The sequence below is a fragment of the Bubalus bubalis genome, chromosome 4, assembly GCF_019923935.1.
Source record: "Bubalus bubalis isolate 160015118507 breed Murrah chromosome 4, NDDB_SH_1, whole genome shotgun sequence".
In the NCBI taxonomy this organism is placed as follows: domain Eukaryota; kingdom Metazoa; phylum Chordata; class Mammalia; order Artiodactyla; family Bovidae; genus Bubalus; species Bubalus bubalis.
This window is the reverse complement of record NC_059160.1, coordinates 132,478,324-132,502,849: the sequence shown is the minus strand read 5'-3', so window position 1 is coordinate 132,502,849 and position 24,526 is coordinate 132,478,324. Positions and strand designations below refer to the sequence as shown.

General features: G+C 36.2%; 2 pseudogenes; both read left to right on the top strand.

Moving 5' to 3' along the window:
• The first annotated feature begins 6,703 nt into the window (after nt 1–6,703).
• LOC102408922 lies at nt 6,704–23,683 on the top strand (annotated as a pseudogene).
• Nucleotides 8,115–9,975, top strand: LOC123333414 (annotated as a pseudogene).
• Nucleotides 23,684–24,526: the final 843 nt, after the last annotated feature.

Below are 24,526 nucleotides of genomic sequence, written 5' to 3'. Positions count from 1 at the left end.
CTGAATTAGCAGGTGGGTTCTTTACCACTAGGGCTACCTGTGAAACATATGTGTATGTATATATGTGTGTGTGTGTGTGTGTGTACACTTTCAGATTCTTCTCCCTTATAGGTTATTATAAAATATTGAATATAGTTTCTTGTGCTATACAGTAAGTCCTTGTTATTTATCTATTCATATACATTGGAAAAACACTTAAAAAGTAATGTTACCTTAAAGTGCCTCCTTCCCTTTTTTCATAGCTTTGGGTGAATTCTCTGTTTCAAGTAGTAAATAAGAAAATAACCATGTATGTTACAATATTTGCTGTATAACTTAATGAAGGCTTTGTGTTCCTTCATTTAGAATATTGTAATTTAACCAATTTCCTTATAATTTTTTAATTTCTTTCAAATAAAGAGCTACATATGTTGTTTTTAAAAAGTAGAAACTAATATCATTCAGCCAGTGAAAAATTTTCACACCCAATATCTGCATGACCATATCACAGTCACACATAGACATGTGGATACTTTTTCCATGTGTTCCTTCTTGCCCCTTCTCCAGGATGAAAAGGATATTCCTTCACAGAGAAGCATTTTAACCAGGTGATGTTTGTAGCTATTTAATGCAAATCCAAGAGTTGCAGGCAATCTGTACCTCTAATGATTTTATTCCTCTTTTTCTATGCCAGCTATACCTTCAGAGATTTCAGCATTTTTCCAAGACCAGCAAAATATGAAGAAATTCTGTGTGAGTTGTTGCAAGTCTTTCTACAGTTTGTTTTACAATGTATTTTATGAGGTTTCTACTGTTCTATTTCAAAGAACAGAACAGTAGAAATATATCAAATGAACCTGAAGGAAACAGTCTAGCATAATTATTCTCAAACTTTAATGTGCATTAAAATCACCTGGAAAGTTTGTAAAACCCAGAATGAGGCCTGAGATTGCAGGTGATGGTGACATTAACCTTTCCAGGCCAGTAGCATTGGAATAGTAAGTCACTAGAGCAGAGTTGGCAAGGAGACACACACACACACACACACACACACACTCTCTCTCTCTCTCTCTCTCTCTCTCTCTCTCTCTCTCTCTCTCTCTCAGAGGTTATGCGGTTATCAGAGTGAGCTGCAAATATTTCTGACTGTTCTGGTAGTCATGGCCAAAAATAAGACTCTGTGTTACATGGCTTTCATTGATCATGTGAATAAAGCTGTCTGATTCCCCCTAAAGACTTTCTGGCATTGAAACCTGAGAAAAAAAAAAAACAACAACCTTTTGTTTCTTTTCATGTAAATGATGAACAACCTTCTGGTGGCAACCATGAAATAAATACCTGAAATCATTCTTCAATGGATGCAAATAATGGTCTCAAGTAAAACTCAGTTAATGAGGTTTCTCAGGAGACCATATTACTGATGCTTGTGTAGACAGCTTTCTGTTGTCTACAGGATGTTTTTTTTTTCCCCATTCCTGGATAAAACTATTGTTAGAACATCTACAGAATAAGTTGACTGCATGTCCTTATAATAAACTTATAAAATTATCTATCTTGCTTGATATGTAGTGTTCAGTTAATAGAAGAAATTTCTGCACATAATCAAATTTCAGTCTCCTTCATGCAGAATGAATTCTTCCTCATCATTTGCTAGAATTTGGTCAGTAAAAGTCACCAATAATATATATTATTTAAACACGCGAAAACAATTAGCCATTTTAACTTTAGTTTTTAGTTTTTCCTGGCTGTGCTGTGTACACAGCATGCAGGATCTTAGTTCCCTAACCAGGAATCAAACCCGTTCCCCCCTGCAGTGGAAGCAGAGTCCTAACCACGGGACCTCTAAGTCCCCTACTTAGCCATTTTAAAGTGTAAGTTCAGTGGCATTTAATACATTCACAGTACTGTGCAAGCATCATCACTCTCTAGTTCCAGAACATTTCCATCATCCCTGAATAAAACCTAATACCCTTTAAAGTCATTCTCTATTCCCCTTTTACCCCAGTCACTGGCAACCACTAATTTATGCTCTGATTTTAAAGATTTGCCTCTTTTAGCTATTTCATATAAATGTAACTATACAATTTGTGTTTTTTGTGCCTTCCTCTTAATATAATGTTTTCAAGCTTCATCCATATTGTTGTATGCATCAGACTTTATTCCTTCCCCCCAGCTTTGTTAAGGTATAATTGACAAAATTGTAAGATATTTCAGTTGTATACCATGACAGTTTGATGTGAAAGGATTCCTCCCATCTAGTAAACACATCTGCCACCTCACATGTTTATCTTTTTTTGTGTATGAGATATTTAAGTTCTCTCTTAGCAAATTTCTAACACTTAGCAAACATTGTTATATAGTACAGCGTTATCGACATAGTCACCATGTTATGCATTAGATCCTCAGACCTTTTTCATTTTATAGCTGATAGTATCCTTTTACCAAGATTTCATTTCTTTTCGTGACTCAATAATATTCCACTGTATTGATGTACCTCATTTTGTTTATACAGTTATCAATTAATAGACACCTTACAGCTATTGTGAATAGTCCTGCTATCAATATTTGTATACATTTTTGTTCGAAAACCTGTTTACTGCCTGTATCACTGCATCTTTTCCTGTCTTGAATATTCTCATTAAAGGGGAACACATGTATACCTGTGGCGGATTCATTTTGATATTTGGCAAAACTAATACAGTTATGCAAAGTTTAAAAATAAAATAAAATTAAAAAAAAAATCAAAAAAAAAAATAAAATAAAAAGAAAAAAAAAAATAAAGGAAGAAAACCTGTTTTTAACTGTGGTATTGGCTTAGTAGTGCAAGTGCTGGGTCCTCTGTTAATTATTTTTAACTGCATGAGCAACCACTAAACTTTTTCACAATGGCTGCACAATTTTACATTTTTACTAACAATATATGAGATTTCCTCATCCTCATCCTCAACAGCACTTGTTGTCTACATTTTTTTTTATTATAGCATTCCTAGTGTATGTAAAGTCATATCTTACTTTTCCCTAAAAACCAATGATCACCTTTTTATGTGCTTGTTGGATAGTTCTATATCTACTTTGTAGACATGTCTATTCATGTCTTTTGTCCATCTTTAAATTGGGTTGTTTATTATCAAAGCATTTTGAGTTCTAGGCTTTCATCAGATATGATTTTAAAGTATTTTTTCCCATTCTTTGACTTGTTTTTCCATTCTCTTGATTGTATATACTTTGAATCAAAAAAGGTTTTAATTTTGATGAATTTAGTTTATATATTTATCTTTTGTTGTATGTGCTGTTGATGTCATATCTAAGAACTTGTTGCCAAATCAGGATCATGAAGATTTACTATGTTTTCTTCTAAAAGTGTTACAGTTTTAGCTCATATTTTTAGGTCTTTGATCTATTTTGAGTTAATTTTGCATATATAACAGGAAGGGATCCAATCTTGTTTATTTGTATGTGGATATCCCATTGTCCCCACACCATCTGTTGAAGATACTGTTTTTCCCCCTATTGAATGGCCTTGGTACTCTTGTTAAGAATTAGTTGACCAGAGATGTATAGGTTTGTGCTAAATCGCTTCAGTCATGTCTGACTCTGCAACCCTATGGACTGTAGCCTATCAGGCTCCTCTCTCCATGAGATTCTCCAGAATACTGGTGTGGGCTACCATGCCATCCTCCAAGGGAATCTTTCCAATCCAGGGATTGAACCACATCTCTTATGTCTTCTGCATTGACAGGTGAGTTCTTTACCACTAGCCCCACCTGGTAAGTATAGGTTTATTTCCAGACTTTCAGTTTCGTTCACTGGATTTATATGTGTTTCATTATGCCAGTTCTGTACTGTTTAGATTCTCTAGCTTTGTGGCAAGTTTTGAAGTTAAGATGTGTTAGTCTTGTGATTTGTTTCTCTTTGTCAAGGTTGTTTTGGTTATTTGAGGTTTCTTGCATTTCCATGATCTTCAAATTTAAAGATCATGTCTATTTCTGCAAAAAAAGTCCAGTGGATTTTTCATCAAATATGTGAAACTCTGGGAAGTATTCTGATCTTGACTATATTAAGTATTTTATCCCATGAACAAGGAATGTCCTTCCACTTATTTGGGTCTTTAATTTCTTTCAACAAAGTTTTGTAATTTTCAGTGAATATAAGTCTTGTACCTCATTGATTAACTCTGTTCTGAAGTATTTTATTCTTTTGGATGCTATCATAAGTAGAGCTGTTTTCTTAATTTACTTTTGGATTGTTCATTGTCAGTGTATAGTAAAACAACAGAGTTTTTTTGTGTTAATCTTGTGTTCTACAATTTTATTGAATTTATTAGCTCTAATAGTTTTTTGATGGATTCTTTGGGATTTTCTGTGTATAGGATTATGTTCTACAGATAGAGTTAGTTTTACTTAACTCTTTCTAATTTGGATGCCTTTATTTCTTTTTATTGCCTGATTTTCTCTAGCTGGAACTTCTTTTACAGTGTTGAATAGAAGTGCCCAAAGTGAATATTCTCGTCTTGTTCCTCACTTAAGTGGGAAAGCTTTCAGTCTTTTACCCTTAAATATTTTTAGCTGTGAGTTTTTCATGCATGCCTTTATATCATGTTGAGAAGTTCACTTCTGTTCCTAGTTTATTGAGTGATTTTATCCTGAAAAGGTTTTTGATGTAGTCAAATGCTTTTTCTGCTTCACTTGAGCAATTTGTGGGGATTTTCATCATTATTTAATATATTAAATTGATTTTCTCATGTTGAACTGCTCTTGCATTCCTGGTATAAATTCTACTTCATCGTGATTCATGATTGATTGATTGCTGCACCAGATGGCTTGTGGAATCCTGGTTCCCCTACCAGGGGTCGAATCTGTGCCTCCTGCAGTGGAAGTACAGAGTCCTAACTACTGGACTGCCAGCAAATTCCCCATGACCCTTTTAATATGTTGTTTGGGCTCAATCTTACAGTATTTTGTTGAGTATATTACATTTATATTCATAAGGCATATTGACCTGTAATTTCATTTCATTGTGATTCCTTTATTTGGCTTAAATATTAGGGTAATTAACACTGGCCTCATTGAATTAAGAATTACAGTTTACCCTTGAACTACATAGGTTTAAACTGCATAGGTCCACTCATGTAGATTTTTTTAAGTGCTAAATATTACAGTACTGCACAATCCACAGTTGGTTGAGTCTACAGGTGCAGAAACAGATAAGGAGGGCCAACTTGAACTGCACTGAGGTCATCACCCCTAACCCCTGTTTTTTTCAGGGGTCGACTATTTCTTCCATTTATTTTTGGAAGAGTTTGGGAAGAATTAGTGTTAATTATTCTTTAAATGTTTGCTAAAATTCACCAGTGAAGTCATCTGGTTCTGGACTTTTCTTTGTTGAGAGATTTTTGATTACTGATTTGATCTCTTTGCTTGCTATTCACTTTTTGTATTTCTTCCTGAGTCAATTGGTTATTTCTGTGTTTCTAGGAATTTACTCATTTAAGTTTCTAATTTTTTGACATATAATTGTTTGTAGTATTGTCTTTTTATTTTTATTTTCTTTTTATTTCTATTAGGTCAGTAAAAGTATTTTCATTTCTGATTTTAATATTTTGAGTCTTTTCTCTTTTTTCTTTGTCAGTCTGGCTAAAGGTTTGTTAATTTTGTTGATTTATTTTCAGAGAAGCAACTTTTGGCTTTGTTCATTCTATTTTTATACTCCACTTATTTATCTAATTTTTTTAAATTTTTATTTTATTTTTAAACTTTATATAATTGTATTAGTTTTGCCAAATATCAAAATGAATCTGCCACAGGTATACATGTGTTCCCCATCCTGAACCCTCCTCCCTCCTCCCTCCCCATACCATCCCTCTGGGTCGTCCCAGTGCACTAGCCCCAAGCATCCAGTATCGTGCATCGAACCTGGACTGGCAACTCGTTTCATACATGATATTTTACATGTTTCAATGCCATTCTCCCAAATCTTCCCACCCTCTCCCTCTCGCACAGAGTCCATAAGACTTTTCTATACATCAGTGTCTCTTTTGCTGTCTCGTACACAGGGTTATTGTTACCATCTTTCTAAATTCCATATATATATACGTTAGTATATTGTATTGGTGTTTTTCCTTCTGGCTTACTTCACTCTGTATAATAGGCTCCAGTTTCATCCACCTCATTAGAACTGATTCAAATGTATTCTTTTTAATGGCTGAGTAATACTCCATTGTGTATATGTACCACAGCTTTCTTATCCATTCATCTGCTGATGGACATCTAGGTTGCTTCCATGTCCTGGCTATTATAAACAGTGCTGCGATGAACATTGGGGTACACGTGTCTCTTTCCCTTCTGGTTTCCTCAGTGTGTATGCCCAGCAGTGGGATTGCTGGATCATAAGGCAGTTCTATTTCCAGTTTTTTAAGGACTCTCCACACTGTTCTCCATAGTGGCTGTACTAGTTTGCATTCCCACCAACAGTGTAAGAGGGTTCCCTTTTCTCCACACCCTCTCCAGCATTTATTACTTGTAGACTTTTGGATCGCAGCCATTCTGACTGGTGTGAAATGGTACCTCATAGTGGTTTTGATTTGCATTTCTCTGATAATGAGTGATGTTGAGCATCTTTTCATGTGTTTGTTAGCCCTCTGTATGTCTTCTTTGGAGCAATGTCTATTTAGTTCTTTGGCCCATTTTTTGATTGAGTCATTTATTTTTCTGGAGTTGAGCTGTAGGAGTTGCTTGTATATTTTTGAGATTAGTTGTTTGTCAGTTGCTTCATTTGCTATTATTTTCTCCCATTCTGAAGGCTGTATCTCTCTAATTTTTATTGTCTTTCTTCTTGCCAGAGACAAGAATATATAATCCTTACTATATCACAGTATCACCAGGATAGAGACAAATGGGGAGAACACTGTCTGATGACAGAAGCAGAGATTGGAGTATTGCACCTTCAATCTAAAGATTGTCACATATTGCTGGTTACCATCAGAAGTGAAGGGGAGGCAAAGATAATATCTGTCTAGAGTCACAGAGGGACTTTTTAAAAATTCTAATATTTATTTAAGATTGGTCCAAGTTGATTAATACTGTATTTATTAAAACCTTATAATGTCTTACTATGAGACCATACCACATTTTAGTTTTCCATTTCTTTACTGAAAGACATTTGTCATTTCCATTTTTTCATTGTCATGTATAATACAGGCATACCTTGTTTTATTGTGCTTTGCTTTATTGCACTTAACAGATACTGCATTATTATTATTTTTTAATAAATTGAAGGTTTATGTTAACCCTGCATTGAGTCTTTGGCACATTGTTCCAAAAGCATACGTGCTTCATATCAATGTGTCATATTTTGGTAATTTTCACAATATTTCAACTTTTTCATTATTATTATATTTGTCATGGTGATCTGTGATCAGTGATCTTTGATGTTACTATTGTAATTGTTTTGGACCCCCACAAACCACATTCATGTAAGATTAACTTACATACTGTATGTGTTCTGGCTGTTCTACCAACCAGCTGTTTCCAAGTTTCTTTAGCTTTCCTCAGGCCTCCTTATTCCCCGAGACAAAAAAGTATTGTCATTAGGCCAGTTAATAACTCTACAATGGCCTCTCAGTGTCAAAGTGAAAGTAAGAGTCATACATCTCTCACTTTAAATCAAAAGCTGGAAATAATTAAATTTAGTGAGGAAAGCATGTTGAAAGCCTAGACAGACCAAAAACTAGGCCTCTTGCACCAAACTGTTAATCAAGTTGTGAATGCAAAAGAAAAGTACTTAAAGGAAATTAAAAGTGCTACTCCAGTAAACACACACATGATAAGAAAGTGAAACAGCCTTATTATGATATAAAAGTTTTAGTGGTTTGGATAGAAAATGAAACAAGCCACAACATTCCCTTAAATGAAAACCTAATCCAGAGGAAGACCCTAATTCTCTTTTCTTCAATTCCATGAAGGCTGAAAGAGGTGAGGAAAGCATCAGAAGAAATGTTTGAAGTTAGCAGAGACTGGTTCATGAGGTTTAAGGAAAGAAGCTGTCTCCATACCATCAAAGTGCAAGGTGAAGCAGCAGGTGCTGTTATAGAAACTGCAGTAAGTTATCCAGGAGATCTAGCTAAGGTAATTAGTGAAGGTGGGTATACTAAATAGATTTTCAGTGTAGACAAAACAGCCTATAGCCAGAAAAGGACAGAACTTCCCTGGTGGTCCAGTGGCTAAGACTCCATGTTCCCAGTGCAGGGGGCCCAGGTTTGATCCCTGGTCAGGGAACTAGATTCTGCATGCTGCAACTAAGAGTTCACATGTTGCAACTAAAGTTCTTACATAATGCAACTAAAAGATCCCACGTGCCACAGTGAAGATTCCATGTGCTGCACCTAAGATTCAGCACATCAAATAAATCTTTTATAAAAAAATCTCTAAAATGTCAATTTTTAAAAAAATTTGAAGATGCCATCCAGGACTTTCATAGCTAGAGAGGAGAAGTCAATGCCTGGCTTCAAAGGACAGGCTGACTCTCAGGTAAGGGGCTACTGCAACTGTTGACTTTAAGTTGAAGCCAGTGCTCATTTGGCATATGAAAAGTCCTAGGTCTCTTAAGAATCTTCTCTGTTTTTGCTCTGTAAATGGAAGAACAGAGCCTGGATGACCTCACATTGGTTTACAACATTGTTTGGTAAATATTTTAAGCCCACTATTGAGACTTACTGCTCAGAAAAAAAAAATCCTTTCAAAATATTACTGTTTGTTGACAGTGCACCTAGTCATCCAAGAGCTCTGATTGAGATGTACAATGAGATTAATGTTGTTTTCAATGCCTACTAATACAACATCTGCAGCCCACAGATCTAGGAGTGGTTTTGCTGTTCACGTTATTATTTAAGAAATACATTTTGTAAGGTTTTAGCTGCCATAGATAGTGATTCTTCTGATGGATCTGGTAAAGTAAGTTAAAAACCTTCTGGAAAGGATTCACCATTCTGGAAACCATTAGGAATGTTTCTGATTCATAGGAGAGGTTTGTGTATCGACATTAACAGTCATTTGGAAGAAGTTGATTTCAGCCCTCATGGATGACTTTGAGGAATTGAAGACTTCAATGGAGGAAGTAATTGCAGATATGGTAGAAACAGCAAGAGAAGTAGAATCAGAAGTGGAGCGTGAAGATGTTACTGAATTACTCCAATCTTTTGGTACAACTTTATTGATGAGGCGTTGCTTCTTATAAATGAGCAAAGAAAGTGGTTTCTTGAGATGGAATCTACTCTTGATGAAAACTGTGAAACAGTCTGTTCAGTTATGGGAAGTAAATACTCAGGTGTCTACCTACATTTTTTTCTAAATCATAAATTTGTAAATAAATTTCCCAGATGCAAAAGTAACCAGATATTTTGGGCACCCCTATTCTACAGGTGTTAGGTCCAAAATTATTCAATAACTCATTCCTTGAATACCTCTATAGCTTTTAATCTTATCATAGTCCTGAATGGCACTCTCTTATGTGCTAATTGTTATTCTTTTAACTATATATTTTAGATGTATACATTGTTATGCTGTGGCCCTATGTTCATGAATATTACTATAATATTTTTTTTAACCTCCTCAGTGAAACCTACACTAATAGCAGGAATAGATCTTTTGTCCCCTTTGTAATCTCTATCAACTTTGCACATCTTTTCACTATAATAACCTCTTATTGTAGTTATATGCATGTATGTTTGTTTTCAGATTATATGCACCTTGATAAAAGTAACGTTGCTTTGTCTTCAGATTCCCCCAAAGTAGGAGAGTTCTTTATGGCTTGCAGGCACCAATAACTTATAACAATAGTAGGGAATATCTATTATGATTTCTCCCTCTCCAACCAAGTAGAATGCAATAGTAGACATCACACACATTTTTATTAATTCTGAATAGTGAACAGTATAACCACTTCATACATATTTTCCATGTCTCCCAGTTATGATTACTTGAATTTGAACACAAATGTGCTATTTCAGGGATCCTTATCATTTGAGGATGTAACTGTGGGCTTCACTCAGGAGGAATGGCAGAAGCTGGACCCTGCTCAGAGGACCCTGTACAGGGATGTGATGCTGGAGAACTATAGTCACCTCATCTCAGTGGGTAGGGATTGTTTTCCATGTAGATTCCTAGTTGCACATCCTTGCTTGGTTGCTAAATCCTGTGGAAGCTTTTTTGGGTTTGATCATATTTAGACTTCAGATTTAGGGTGATTAGAAGGATTGTTGAAACACTATAAAGAATGTTTTTCTTTTTCTAGTAAAAGTTTGAAATGGGTGTCTGAAGCTTCATTTTCTGTTTTCTTCAGAAGCCCCAAAGCCTGTGAGTCTAGCCCAATTCCCATGTCATTTCCTGTTCACAGGGTATTGCATCCCTAAACCAGAACTTATCTTCAAGTTGTAACAAGGAGAGCATCCATGGGTATTAGAGGCAGAGTCTCCAAGCCAGAGCTACCCAGGTGAGTTAGGGTGTGTTAAATAGGACACCTGGTGACAGGTATGAATTCTTTTTATTCTTAATTGTTGCTCATATGTTCATTTTTTCATTCAACAAATATTGACTACCCACGAGCATCACTCAGGTTTTAGGTGTTGGAAATACATCAGTGAACTAAATTTCGTCCCTGACCTCATGGAGCTTACATTCTGATAGGGAGAGAAGGACAATCAACAAGCAGTAACACATGTATATACATAAAATATGCCAGTAAATACCAAGGAAATCGAGAAGGGTAAGAATGATGGAGTGTTATACTTTAGAAAGGATATCAAGAAGGGCTTTCTGATGATATCAACTTGAATAAAATGAGAATGAGAATCGTGGAGAGTCTTGATGGCAAAGGTAACATCAAATGTCAGTCTACTAAGGCAGGGATGTATTTGATGTGTTTGAGGACACATAAATATCACTCTGGATTGGGGGAAATGAATGAGCAATGAATAGTAAGAGTTGGCATTGTAAAGGCACTGGGAGCTCAAATTATGTAGGGCCATTTGGGCCATGATAAGGACTTTGATTTTATTCTGAGATGAGAAGCCATTGGCATAATTTAACTCAGTAAGCAACATACATTGATATGTCTTTTAAATTGATTTCTCTAACTGCTGAGTGAAGAAGATATTGGGGGAAGAGGGCTGAAAGCAAGAACATCAATCAGAATAGTATTTCTGTCTGTGTAAATGCGACGGTAGCTTATCCTTGGTTGAAAGTGGTGAGGAAGAATAAAAGTTATTGGCTTATGGATGTATTTTGAAGGTGGGAACCTATAAGATTTGCTGTTGAATTGGACAAGGAATATGAAAAAAAGAGAAGAATCAAGAAAGACTCCAAGGATTTCATCCAGAAAAACTGGATCAATGAGCACCAATTGCCAAGATTGGGAAAAAATGGGGGGAAACAGTTTGGGAGAAGTTAATAGGAGTTTAAATTGCGCACATCAAGTTTCAGGTGACTATAAAATATTCAGGTTTACTTGTGAATCAGCATTTGGGTATATAAGCAGAAGTAGACTAGGGAAGAATCCAGGTGGTAGATATTTATTTGAAAACGTGTCAGCTATCACAGTATTTAAAGCTTCAAAATGTAGTATTTAAAGCTAAGGGATTAGATAACATCTCTCCTTAGGAGGAGGAATGTACATATTTGAAAGGTCTGAAGGCTTATACCCTGGGACACTACCTTTCAGAAGACATGAGAATGAGATGGCTCAGCAGAAAAAAGGGAAGAAGCATTTGCAGATTGGGTGGAGAATGTGGTGTCCTATAGCTAAGTGAAGCCAGTATTTAAAGGACAGAGTGAACTTCTTTGAAGAAGGATGTGTGAAGTCAGCATTTTCTCCATCCTTGCCTCAGGTCATCCAGAATCATTAATATAAATGAGCAATACAATTTCAGTTTATGACACTAGAGAATATCTAAAATCGCAAATCAGCACAAGTATAAAAGTGTTAAAATCACTGAAAAACTCAAGTAGGAGTATATTTATGGCAGGTGGATGGAAAAAAAGCATTTCTCTTTGTGAGAGAAATTGGCAAAGTACTTTTCGGGGACAAAGTCAAGTAAATACTCTTGAGGTGTGAAACCTAACCTTTAGATTAACCACAATGTTGCCCCCAGGGAGGTAGAACTTCTTTGGATACAGTTTGGTTCTGCAAAGCAGACTCATTAGGGCTAAGTGTGGAAACAGATACTTAAACCATATTTTTAAGTAGCAGTCTTATTTCTCTGACAATATAAGAAAAGAGACTTTCTGTTTGTGGGGAAAAAAAAAACCCTCTCAGACACCTAAATGTGGGTTAATAAACTTACATGCTATCTTAGTGGGTAATCCTAGAACACTGAATTTAAAGCAAAAACTTACTTGATAGTAATTAGCTAGGATGTACAGTCAGTTCAGTCACTCAGTCGTGTCCAACTCTTTGTGACCCCATGGACTGCTGCACGCCAGGCTTCCCTGTCCATCACCAATTCCTGGAGCTTACTCAAACTCATGTACAGACCGCCTTAAAAAATGAGCAAATGAGGAGTAAGGCTGGTGAAGAGGAATGGTAGGTACAAAGGGGCCATTACCTAGTTAGCTATGGCTCTATGATAAGCACCTCTAGTTTCACAGTCAGCAAGACTTCATAGTCTTAATGTGAACCACTGTGTCCTCAAACAGTCTGCCAGAGAGGTGGAAGGGAAGTTTCTGTCTTCTTGTTCCTCACTCTCATTAGATAAGACTGGTCTGTAGAGTTTTTAACTCCCTCTCATTTATGGGTTATATCAAACAGCCTCTCTAGGTAACTGCTGGGGAAGCTTGAGTCTTAATGGCTCCAGTTCAGCTCCTTAGGCAATGTAGTCTCTGTGAAGTCAGCACATTTGGTGTTCCTCAGTTGGTAGCTGCAGTGGTGCCAACCCTGACTCCATGATTACCAACAGAGCAAGCCACTTGCTACTCTGTTGAGAAAGGAATGCAGATCTGAGTTGATCTATATACCAAGTCTGGTATGTGTATAAAGCACTTGTTCATAAGGAATTATCCTGTTGGCCTAAGACATGGCTCTATTCCTTCTCCCAAGTAAACCTCATCTAGTTGGCTGTTTCTTAAAAAGCTCATGTTCTTTGAAGCTGAATAATCAAAAAGGAACCAGCACAAATTCATTCAAGACAATTACAAGAAAAAAGGGGTGGAAAAGGTAACAAAAGTAGTAGATTAGATAGAGTTGTCTCATGATCACAGGGAGAAGGCAGTGGCAACTCACTCCAGTACTCTTGCCTGGAAAATCCCATGGATGGAGGAGCCTGGTAGGCTCCAGTCCATGGGGTCTCAAAGAGTCGGACACGATTGAGTGACTTCACTTTCACTTTTCACTTCATGCATTGGAGAAGGAAATGGCAACCCACTCCAGTATTCTTGCCTGGAGAATCCTAGGGACAGAGAAGCCTGGTGGGCTGCTGTCTGTGGGGTCTCACAGAGTCGGACAGACTGAAGCAACTTAGCAGCAGCAGAAGCATGATCATAGTAGTTATAAAGTACATAAGAAATGTTATAAAATATTGAATCATGAATTTTAAATAGAAGAATGCATCGATTACTTCTGTGATAGAAGAATTCAAGAAATATGCTACTGCTGCTGAAAAGTTGCTTCAGTCATGTCCAACTCTGTGTGACCCCATACGGCAGCCCACCAGGCTCCCCTGTCCCTGGGATTCTCCAGGCAAGAACACTGGAGTGGGTTGCCATTTCCTTCTCCAATGCATGAAAGTGAAAAGTGAAAGTGAAGTCACTCAGTCGTGTCTGACTCTTCGTGACCCCATGGACTGGAGCCTACCAGGCTCCTGCATCCATGGGATTTTCCAGGCAAGAGTACTGGAGTGGGGTGCCATTGCCTTCTCCGAAGAAATATGCTAGTAAGGTAGAAAACAATTATGGGACATAAAATTCAGAAAACAGTTGAAACAAAATCAGTGAAGTAAACAAATTGGAGTAATCTTAAGGAAGAATAGATACTGCTAAAATTATATACAGAAAGATGAGAAAAATAAGCAAGAAGAAACTGACATAAAATTTGAAGTAAATAACAAGGAATAAGAGAGATGCAATATGCATTCCATAAAAGCAATTCCTTCTCCAAAATAGAAAATCCTAATAACAGCCAGAGGGGAAATCACATTGCCTCCTAGGGAATGAGACACTGCTCAGTTGAGTTCAGTTCAGTTGCTCAGCTGTGTCCGACTCTTTGCAACCCCATGAATTGCAGCATGCCAGGCCTCTCTGTCCATCACCAACTCCCGGAATTCACCCAAACTCACGTCCATCGAGTCGGTGATGCCATCCAGCCATCTCATCCTCTGTCGTCCCCTTCTCCTGCCCCCAGTCCCTCCCAACATCAGAGTCTTTTCCAATGAATCAGCTCTTCACATGAGATGGCCAAAGTACTGGAGTTTCAGCTTTAGCATCATTCCTTCCAAAGAACACCCAGGGCTGATCTCCTTTAGAATGGACTGGTTGGATCTCCTTGCAGCCCAAGGGACTCTCAAGAGTTTTCTTCAACACCACAGTTCAAAAGCATCAATTCTTCGGCGCTCAGCTTTCTTCACAGTCCAACTCTCACATCCATACATGACCACAGGAAAAACCATAGCCTTGACTAGACGGACCTTTGTTGGCAAAGTAATGTCTCTGCTTTTTAATATGTTGTCTAGATTGGTCATAACTTTCCTTCCAAGGAGTAAGCGTCTTTTAATTTCATGGCTTCAATCACCATCTGCAGTGATTTTGGAGCCCCCAAAAATAAAGTCTGACACTGTTTCCCTATCTATTTCCCATGAAGTGATGGGACCAGATGCCATGGTCTTAGTTTTCTGAATGTTGAGCTTTAAGCCAACTTATTCACTCTCCTCTTTCACTTTCAAGAGGCTTTTTAGTTCCTCTTCACTTTCTGCCATAAGGGTGGTATGAGACACTGCTAGAGACATCTAAATTGAAGCAAAAAAAAAAAAAGTCAATCCAGAATAATGAGCTCAGGAAACTATTTTCTAAATGATGAGATTTGTTTATGAGAAATAAAGCCAGATACTAGTTAAAGGCAATATAGGTTTTATTCATTAGCTATTGCAGTAGGGGGATAAAGTTTTTTTTTTATAAAACTGAGTTCTAAATACAGCAAAGACAGCTGAGGATTTGTAGCCAACAGAGTGAAGGGGTAAGTGAAGAGAAAATTACTAAGAGTTAACATCAAGGGTAAGGAGATTCTTGCTAAACTGATCTTACAGAATTCTTGCTAAATTCAGGCCATGGGTTTATATATCAAGGTTGAAACATGAGGAACTTTGGGCGAGGAGATTCTCCCTAGACTGACAAGGATTCTTGCTAAAACTGCTCAGCAGAAACAGACACGAAAGGCCAAGGTTGAGACCTAGTCAAGAATAGGTCTCAGAGGAGCTTAACTAAAATTTAGTCAAGGAGAGAATCTTTGTCAGGATATATCATTAAATTTGGATTGGTTCTGAAATAAATTATAGAAGCAATACCTTTTACTGTATAATTTTGTTAGTAAAATTCTAACAGAGATACTACAGAAGAGAAAAAAGTGAAACCTAAAGAATACTTGAGAGGAGTGGTAAGCAACAAGAAATTAGTAAACTTATGGGTAAGTCTAAATAATATATGGGTAAAAATAATTATGATACCTAATTTGTAAGGCTAAAAAAGACTATGATATACTAAAAGACAGTTTCATAATTGAATTGGGAGTTGATCAAATTGCATTTGATTCTTCTGTTAGAAAAAGTTTCAGATTATAGAATCACTTTAGATTTTAAGTTAAATATTAATGACAAAATTTAAGGGACAGCCACCTAAAGTGGAGAAACAGGTGTGTATAACTTTCAAAGTTGTATAGAGGAGAAAATGGAAAAGATAACAAAAAACCAAATCAGTCTAAAACAAAGGAAGAAAGGTACAGTAGAAGTAGTGGTAAAGCTGACAGATATAAAGCAGAAAGTAAAATGTAGGAGACAATGTGATAATAATGACCATAATTGTATAAGGACTAAATTTACCAATCAGAAGTAAAATTGTCACATTGGATCTTCAAAAATAAAATTAATCTATAAGACATCAGGTTTTAGTGACTTGATATTTGTCTTTAGCATCTTTTGCTTTTGCAGTATTCAATGTTTTACCTGTCTGCAGAGTATCTCTCATAGGATACTCCAGTTCCTCCAGTATAGCAAGAACTGCTATTGAAATCATCATTCACAAAGCACAATCTTCCATACTTATTTTCATTCATTAGATTCTATGAACCTTCTACTCTTAAAACTGACATACCATCATTTTATTTTTCTCTCATCCTTTCTTACAGATACTATTGTTATACTTTTGTAAAAGCGTTAAAAAATATTTTTATTTTCTCATTTTCCACTGAGACCACCCAAAACACTAACCATATTCTTTTAGTTTGTTCTAATTTCCAAATGAAATTATATTCCCCCCAAACCATTTAGTTTATCATGTTATTAACTTGAGTTACTTTTTCCCCAAAATGTAATATATGACATTTAAGTTTTTCTTTATTAATCATGCTTAAAATACTGCTATATCTCATCTCTGTGGAACAAAACTTGGGGTGCTAAACTCCCATTTAATCCTTCATGAATATGATCCATATATATGCTTTCCTTTCCTACAGCTATGTCTTGGATTCTGTATACTTAATGATTCTCATGAATTAGTATGTGAAAGTACATGGAGCAGAGCCTGGGTTGTGGTGATAGTTTGTTAATTTTCCTGTTATTGTCATTATTAACATTTTTTAGCTTTTGTTTTTTACTCTCCTTTTTAGATTGTTTTTTGATTTTGTTTCCCCAGCTTTCTGAAATGTTTCTTGCTTGTTTTGATTAGCCTTTATCAGCTATAGATTCTGATTCTTGGTAGTGTATGGATATTGAGTGAGGCTATTTTCTTATCTATGTTATGCTTTCTCCAAAGAGAGCCTATCTTATTTTGTTATATAACTTATAATGGATATTGGATCATTTCTTAATTGTAACTCTTACAGATACTATTGTTATACTTTTGTAAAAGCGTTAAAAAATATTGAATGAATGAAAGGCCCTTTATATTGATTCATTCAGAAAACACTGCAAGAAAATAACTTTTCAATTCAGATATTGAGTTATAAACCTCTAGATTCCTGTTCAGAAATTAAAGGTTTGAACAAAACTTGAGATTTGTGTTTTTAAAAACACATGACTTGTTAAGGACCACTAATTACAGTACTCAAAGGAAATCAGAGGTAAATACTTGTAAGATCATAGGTTTCAGTTAGAAAAAGGAGGAGGAAAAAAAAGACAGCTGAATATTTTAAATTTTAGCAGTTAATAGAGGGTGTTTATGCTATAAAGGGTTAGGGTGACTGTGTGGATCACAATAAACTGTGGAAATTCTGAAAGAGATGGGAATACCAGACCACCTGATCTGCCTCTTGAGAAATTTGTATGCAGGTCAGGAAGCAACAGTTAGAACTGGACATGGAACAACAGACTGGTTCCAAATAGGAAAAGGCATACGGCAAGGCTGTATATTGTCACCCTGTTTATTTAACTTATATGCAGAGTACATCATGAGAAACGCTGGACTGGAAGAAACACAAGCTGTAATCAAGATTGCTGGGAGAAATATCAGTAACCTCAGATATGCAGATGACACCACCCTTATGGCAGAAAGTGAAGAGGAACTCAAAAGCCTCTTGATGAAAGTGAAAGAGGAGAGTGAAAAAGTTGGCTTAAAGCTCAACATTCAGAAAACGAAGATCATGGCATCCGGTCCCATCATGTCATGGGAAATAGATGGGGAAACAGTGGAAACAGTGTCAGACTTTATTTTTGGGGGCTCCAAAATCATTGCAGATGGTGACTGCAGCCATGAAATTAAAAGACACTTACTCCTTGGAAGGAAAGTTATGACCAACCTAGACAGCATATTCAAAAGCAGAGACATTACTTTGCCAACAAAGGTCCGTCTAGTCAAGGCTATGGTTTTTCCTGTGGTCATGTATGGATGTGAGAGTTGGACTGTGAAGAAGGCTGAGCGCCGAAGAATTGGTGCTTTTGAACTGTGGTGTTGGAGAAGACTCCTGAGAGTCCCTTGGACTGCAAGGAGATCCAACCAGTCCATTCTGAAGGAGATCAGCCCTGGGATTTCTTTGGAAGGAATGATGCTAAAGCTGAAACTCCAGTACTTTGGCCACCTCATGTGAAGAGTTGATTCATTGGAAAAGACTCTGATGCTGGGAGGGGTTGGGGGCAAGAGGAGGAGGGGACGACAGAGGATGAGATGGCTGGATGGCATCACTGACTTGATGGACGTGAGTCTCAGTGAACTCCGGGAGTTGGTGATGGACAGGGAGGCCAGGCATGCTGCGATTCATGGGGTCGCAAAGAGTTGGACACAACTGAGCGACTGATCTGATCTCATCTGATCTGATGCTACAAAGGAGTATTGTTCAGTGTTGTGACAGAATTAGATGTACAGAATGTAATGGTTTTTAAATTTCAATATAAATATAACTTGGAATTGTAGAGATGTTGTAAAGATTTATTTGGAAACAGATATGACACAGTGTAATTTCCCTGATATTTAATGTTTAGGTTCTGAGCAAAGCCAATATGGAAATGTAAGCCTGTTTACTGAAAGTCTTGGTTGAACTTGAACAATTTCTGGAAACCTAATAGTCTGTCATTTTGAGAAAGAATACATTTATTATAGCTTTGTGGTGTGATAGTATAGATACCCAATATGAATATAGTTGCTAAAAAGTATTTTTTCCCCTAGAATTCTACCTATAGTCTAACTTGTCTAATGTTGCTTGGAGACAAAGGGATCTGGGCAGGTTTTTGAGTAAGGTCATCATTGTTATGTTGTATATACTGAATAGGAAGATAATAAGGTGAAGTCTAGCTGAGAATTCTTAGGGTAAATAAATATCAGTAATTATTTTAGGTTAGGTCCTCCATGGTTTTAAATATAAATAAAACACAGAAATGTAGAGATCTGTTTAGAAGTTAAAAAAATGTATTAATGTATTAAACTCATCACAGCAAATTTAAGATGAGGAAAAGTTAGCATGTGTTAGTAGGGTAAGATAACTTTTGCAGAAACTTAGAGAATAAGATGTATATACCAAAACTGAAAACAAATAGATCTGGCCCTCTTTCAATCTTTCTTGTCTCTTTGATTTTACATTCCTGGTAGACATTTGTAGACTTTGTAAGTCACATGAGTAGAGGGAGAATAAGAAAGTAGGCTGCTACAGGTCTTCTTAAGCAGGAACAAATTGGTGCTTTTCTATAAATTTAATTTTCTATAAATTTAATCAGTATAATAAATTAATATATAAAACATTAAAATAATTTTAAAAAGAGAATTCAACTAGAAACACTGGAAACATGTAAAGCATAGAGATTTATCTATAGTATATTAAGTATAAGAAAATTAGATAAAGTCTAATTTGTTTCCTTCAAAAGATCAAATCAATCCTCTGATATCTCTCCAGGGTACTCTAATATGCTAATCTTCATTTCCTTTCTGGTTTTCTGCATTTCTCAGACCTGGCTCAGTCTTTTTTCCCCACAATATGTCTTCCTTTATTTACTGTGCTTTTATTTATTTTTAACCCCTATAGTTAGTCTTGAAGTATTTACCTATGTAAACATTGTCAAATGTAGATGTCTTTATTCTGAGTTTTTATTCCCCATTTCCACTGTGTCAAGTTTTGTTTCTTTCTTCTAAGCTGAAAGAATGCACACAGACTTGGATTACTCTTATTTAAAGAAACTGGGTCAATCGTATAAAAGGGTATTTGTATATAAGGGTAAGTTTATAATAACTATAATAAAATTAATAATGTACAGTTTTTTGCTTATTTCTAGGAGTCTGCAGGATTGTTAACCAGCTGGAACAGAGTCAGGAAATGCATGACAGAGATTTCTGGCAAGCTCCATTTATCAACAACAAAACACTGACTATAGAGAGAGGTAATGTATTGGGAAAAATGTTTAATTTCAGCACATACCCAGTTCCTTTCATAAAAATACCCTGTAAATGTGACACAGTGGGATGAGTTTGAAATATATTTCAGAATTAATTATTGAGAAAAGCTATTTAAGAAAGAAGTCTGATGATCTCAGTGCATATGAAAAATTATTCCTTCATATTAACCATGAAAAAGGTCATGTAAGAGAGAAACCTTATGAATTAATTCAGAATAGAAAGTATGTCAGCCAAAATGAAGACTTCTTTCCATATGAGAAAATTAAACATGTAGAGCAGTCTTTTGAATATAAAGAATGTGGTGAAGATTTCTGTGAGAAGACAGTTTCATCACATATAAACAAGCTCACAAAAGACAGGGTCCTTGTGAACATAATGAATGTGACAAAACATTCTGTAATTATTCAGTTCTCATGGTCCATAAGATAAGAGAAAGTCTTTATGAGTTTAATGAACATGGTAAAACCTTTGAAAAGGTACCTCTTTTGAGACATTTGAAGCTGAAAGATTACGAACATAATGACAAAGTAGATAATTTCAGCAGATCAAACTTTCTTGACACAGGAGAGAGAACATTTGAATGTAATAACCTGGGGGAACCTTTCTGGAAGTCAGTTCTTAATGTAACTCAGAAAACATGCATAGGAGACAAGGTCTATGAATGTAATGAATGTGAAAAAGCATTCTGTGAAAAGTCAAAACTCACCAAACAGCAGAGAGTACATACAGGAGAGAAACATTTTGAATGTAATGAATGTGGGAAATGCTTCTCTAGGAAATCCCTTCGCACTTTACATTAGCGAATCCACACCGGAAAGAAACCCTATGAATGTAACGTATGTGGAAAATCCTTCTCTAGGAATTCACACCTCATAATTCATCAGAGAACTCACACAGGAGAGAAACCCTATGAATGTAAAGAATGTGGAAAAAGCTTCTACCATAAGTCATATCTCACAGTACACCAGAGAATTCACACAGGGGAGAAACCTATGAATGTAGTCAATGTGGGAAACCTTCATAAGCAACTCAGTTCTCACAATACATCAGAAAACACACACAGGTGAGAAATTCTGTAAGTGTAATCAGTGTGGGAAATTCTTCTCCAGGAATTCATACCTTACAATACATCAGAGAACTCACACAGGTGAGAAACCGTATGAATGTAAGGTATGTGGGAAAACCTTTTGTCGTAAGTCATATGTCACCAAACACCATAAAACTCACATGGGGGGAAACCCTATAAATGTAATGAGTGTGGGAAAACCTTCAGTCGCAATTCAGGCCTAAAAGTACACCAGAGAACACACACAAAGGAGAAACCCTATGAATGTAATGAATGTGGGAAATCATTCTCTGAGAAATCGGTCCTCACGGTACATCAGAGAATACATACTGGGGAGAAACCTTACAAGTGTAATGAATGTGGAAAAACCTTTTACAATAAGTCGGATCTCACTAAACACCAGAGAACTCACACAGGTGAGAAACCCTATGAATGTAAGGAATGTAGGAAATTCTTCTCTAGAAATTTATATCTTACAGTTCACCAGAGAACTCACACAGGGGAGAAACCCTATGTGTGTAAAAAAATGTGGGAAAGCCTTTTACTATAAGTCCGACTATACGGTACATAAGAGAACACACATGGGGAGAAGTCGTATTACTGTGATCAGTGTGGGAAAACCTTCATTTGCAATTCTGTCCTCAGATCACATCAGAGAACTCACACAGGGGAGAAGCCCTATGAATGTAACGATTGTGGGAAATCTTTCTCTGAAAAATCAGTCCTTATTGTACATCAGAGGATACACACAGGGGAAAAACCTTATAAGTGTAATGAATGTGGGAAGCCCTTCTATCATAAGTCAGATCTCACTAAACATCAGAGAACACACACACGGGAAAAACCCTATGAATGTAGTCATTGTCGGAAAACCTTCAGTTGCAACTCAGGTCTCAAAGTACATCAGAGAAGGCACATAAGGGAGAAAGCCTATGAATGTACTGAATTTGGGAAAACCTCTAAGAAATCAGTTCTCACAATACATTCAAAATTACATACGGGGGAAAAATCTATTAAATATATTAATAGCAATGAGAGAAATCTTAGTACCTAGCTATTCATACCTTGAAGTACTGTGGAAAATTCATACAGGACATGGCCCTTATTAATGTAAAGTGGTAAATTTTTTACTCTAAGTCATATTCCAAAACAAATGAAAGAGTTACCATGGGAGAAATTACTATGAATGTGATGAATATTGTTAATAAGACAACTTAAAATGAATACATGTGGAAGAAACCCTACTAATATATGTAGGGAGTGTGTGGAAATATAAATTAAGGCTTATTAAATAACTTAAGTAGGAGATAATCTTATGAATCAAACAGATGTGAGAAAATTTTCTTCCAGAAGTTGGCCACTACTAATAGATATACCACACCTGGGGGAAGCTGTCAACATCTTATATGTTTTTTGAGACCTTCATACACAAGTTGTACTTATTGCATGTCAGGCAAATAATAGGGATGATATCAATAACCCAGCCTATGTTAAAAAATGCCATTTTTTGAACAAGAAAATTGATACTAAGTTGAAATCTTAATGATTTTTTGAATGTGAAGGTTTTAACAGAATTCAGATATTATTATAGCTGAAGTTTGTTTTGAAGGAAGTCTATCAACTTAGGAAATATGGACAGAAATTTTCCTTATTCTAAATGTTTTATACTAATTTCAAATTTTTTCATAGAAATAAAACTGAAAATAGACATTTACAAAAATATTAACTGTGGAACGTGAAGCTTTTTTAAAAGCACACATTGAATAATCTCCTAAGTCTCTGATTTTACTTTTGGAGGAACACATGTCAGCTCATGGTCCTCCCCATCATGAGTTATTACATGTGTTTGATGAATCTGAACCCCAACTGTGTTATTACTCATGCAAATACAGTTCCTGCATGTCTGTGTTTTCCTATCTGTGGTTCTGTGATTGGTTGAATCCACAGATGCAGAACCTGAGGGTATGGAGGGCCTACTGTGAAAGACTTGAGCATCAGCTGATTTTGTTATTCGAAGAGATATCCTGGAACCAATCCCCAGCAGATGCTGAGGGGTGACTGTACTGCCTAATGGTTTGGTTCAGCCCCAGGCCTACCTCTGGGGCATCTCAAAATGGACTATATCCACATCAGAACAATTGCCAGGATCAGCAAGAGGTAGCTTTGGGACTGGTTCTGCTTCCTCTTACTATGTTCAGTAACCAGAAACATTGAGTGTGAATGAAGCTGGTGTACTGGCTAGAATACTCTAGTGTATATGACCTCAGTGCCCCCATCCAGATTCACAGGAAGCTTTTCATAGTCCATTCTACAACCTGTAACCATTTACATCTTCCACAGATTCTAAATTTGGTTAATATTGATCCCACACATCTCATACTTTTACAATAATGCATATATATCATTGCATGTATATATGTGTAATAACATTGTTTTACAAGTAATATCAGTGAGAATGTTTTATACAACTTGCTTTTGTCTTCAAATGTGTGGTTTTGGTATTTATACATGTGGGTATATTTGCTTTAGTGGATTCATTTAAATAAAAGAACCCGAACTAAAAAGTGGCAAATGATTTGAACTGATGCTTCACGAAATAAGATACGCAGTGGCCAATAAATAAGTGAAAAATGCCTAACATCATTATTCATCAGGGATATTCAAATGAAAACCACAATTAAATAAAATAGCTATTAGAATAGCTATATAAAAAAGTGACAGTATGAAGCATTGACAAAACTGTGGAACAACTGCAACTCTGCACACTGCTCACCGATATGTAAAATGGAACAACCATGTCAGAAAAGCTTGACACTACATATAATAACTGTAACAACCCAGAAATCTTGCTCTCCAGTATTTAACCAATCAATATAAAAACAGATGTCTACACAAAAATACACATGAAGTTCATTACAGCTATATTCTTAACAATCAAAAACTAGAAACAATAGATAAATGAATAAATAAATTGTAATATATGCATACAATAGAATACCACTCAGCAATAAAAATGAAGGTTTTCACTGCTCCTTTCACACTGAGTGACTGCATTTCCATAGTATGGTTAGAAGGACAGCCACAAGCCAGAACGTGGAAAACCAGTAAACTTTTGTGGGAGAATGGGGGGAAATGACAATCTAGCATAAGTTAACAGTTTCCTAAATATAAATCATATACTTGACTGTTACATATTTTAAAAAGTTCTTCTGTCATTGTTAATGACATAAAACTTCTCTTGTTTGAAGGCAAGACCACCACATTTTGTTTGTGTAAGGAGGGTGAGTAGGGGAATGTTCTTAAAATTGGTATCAGTTCAGTTCAGTTACTCAGTTGTGTCCAACTATTTGTGACCCCATGGACTGTAGCATGCCAGGCTTCTGTGTCCATCACCAACTGCCGGAGCTTGCTCAAA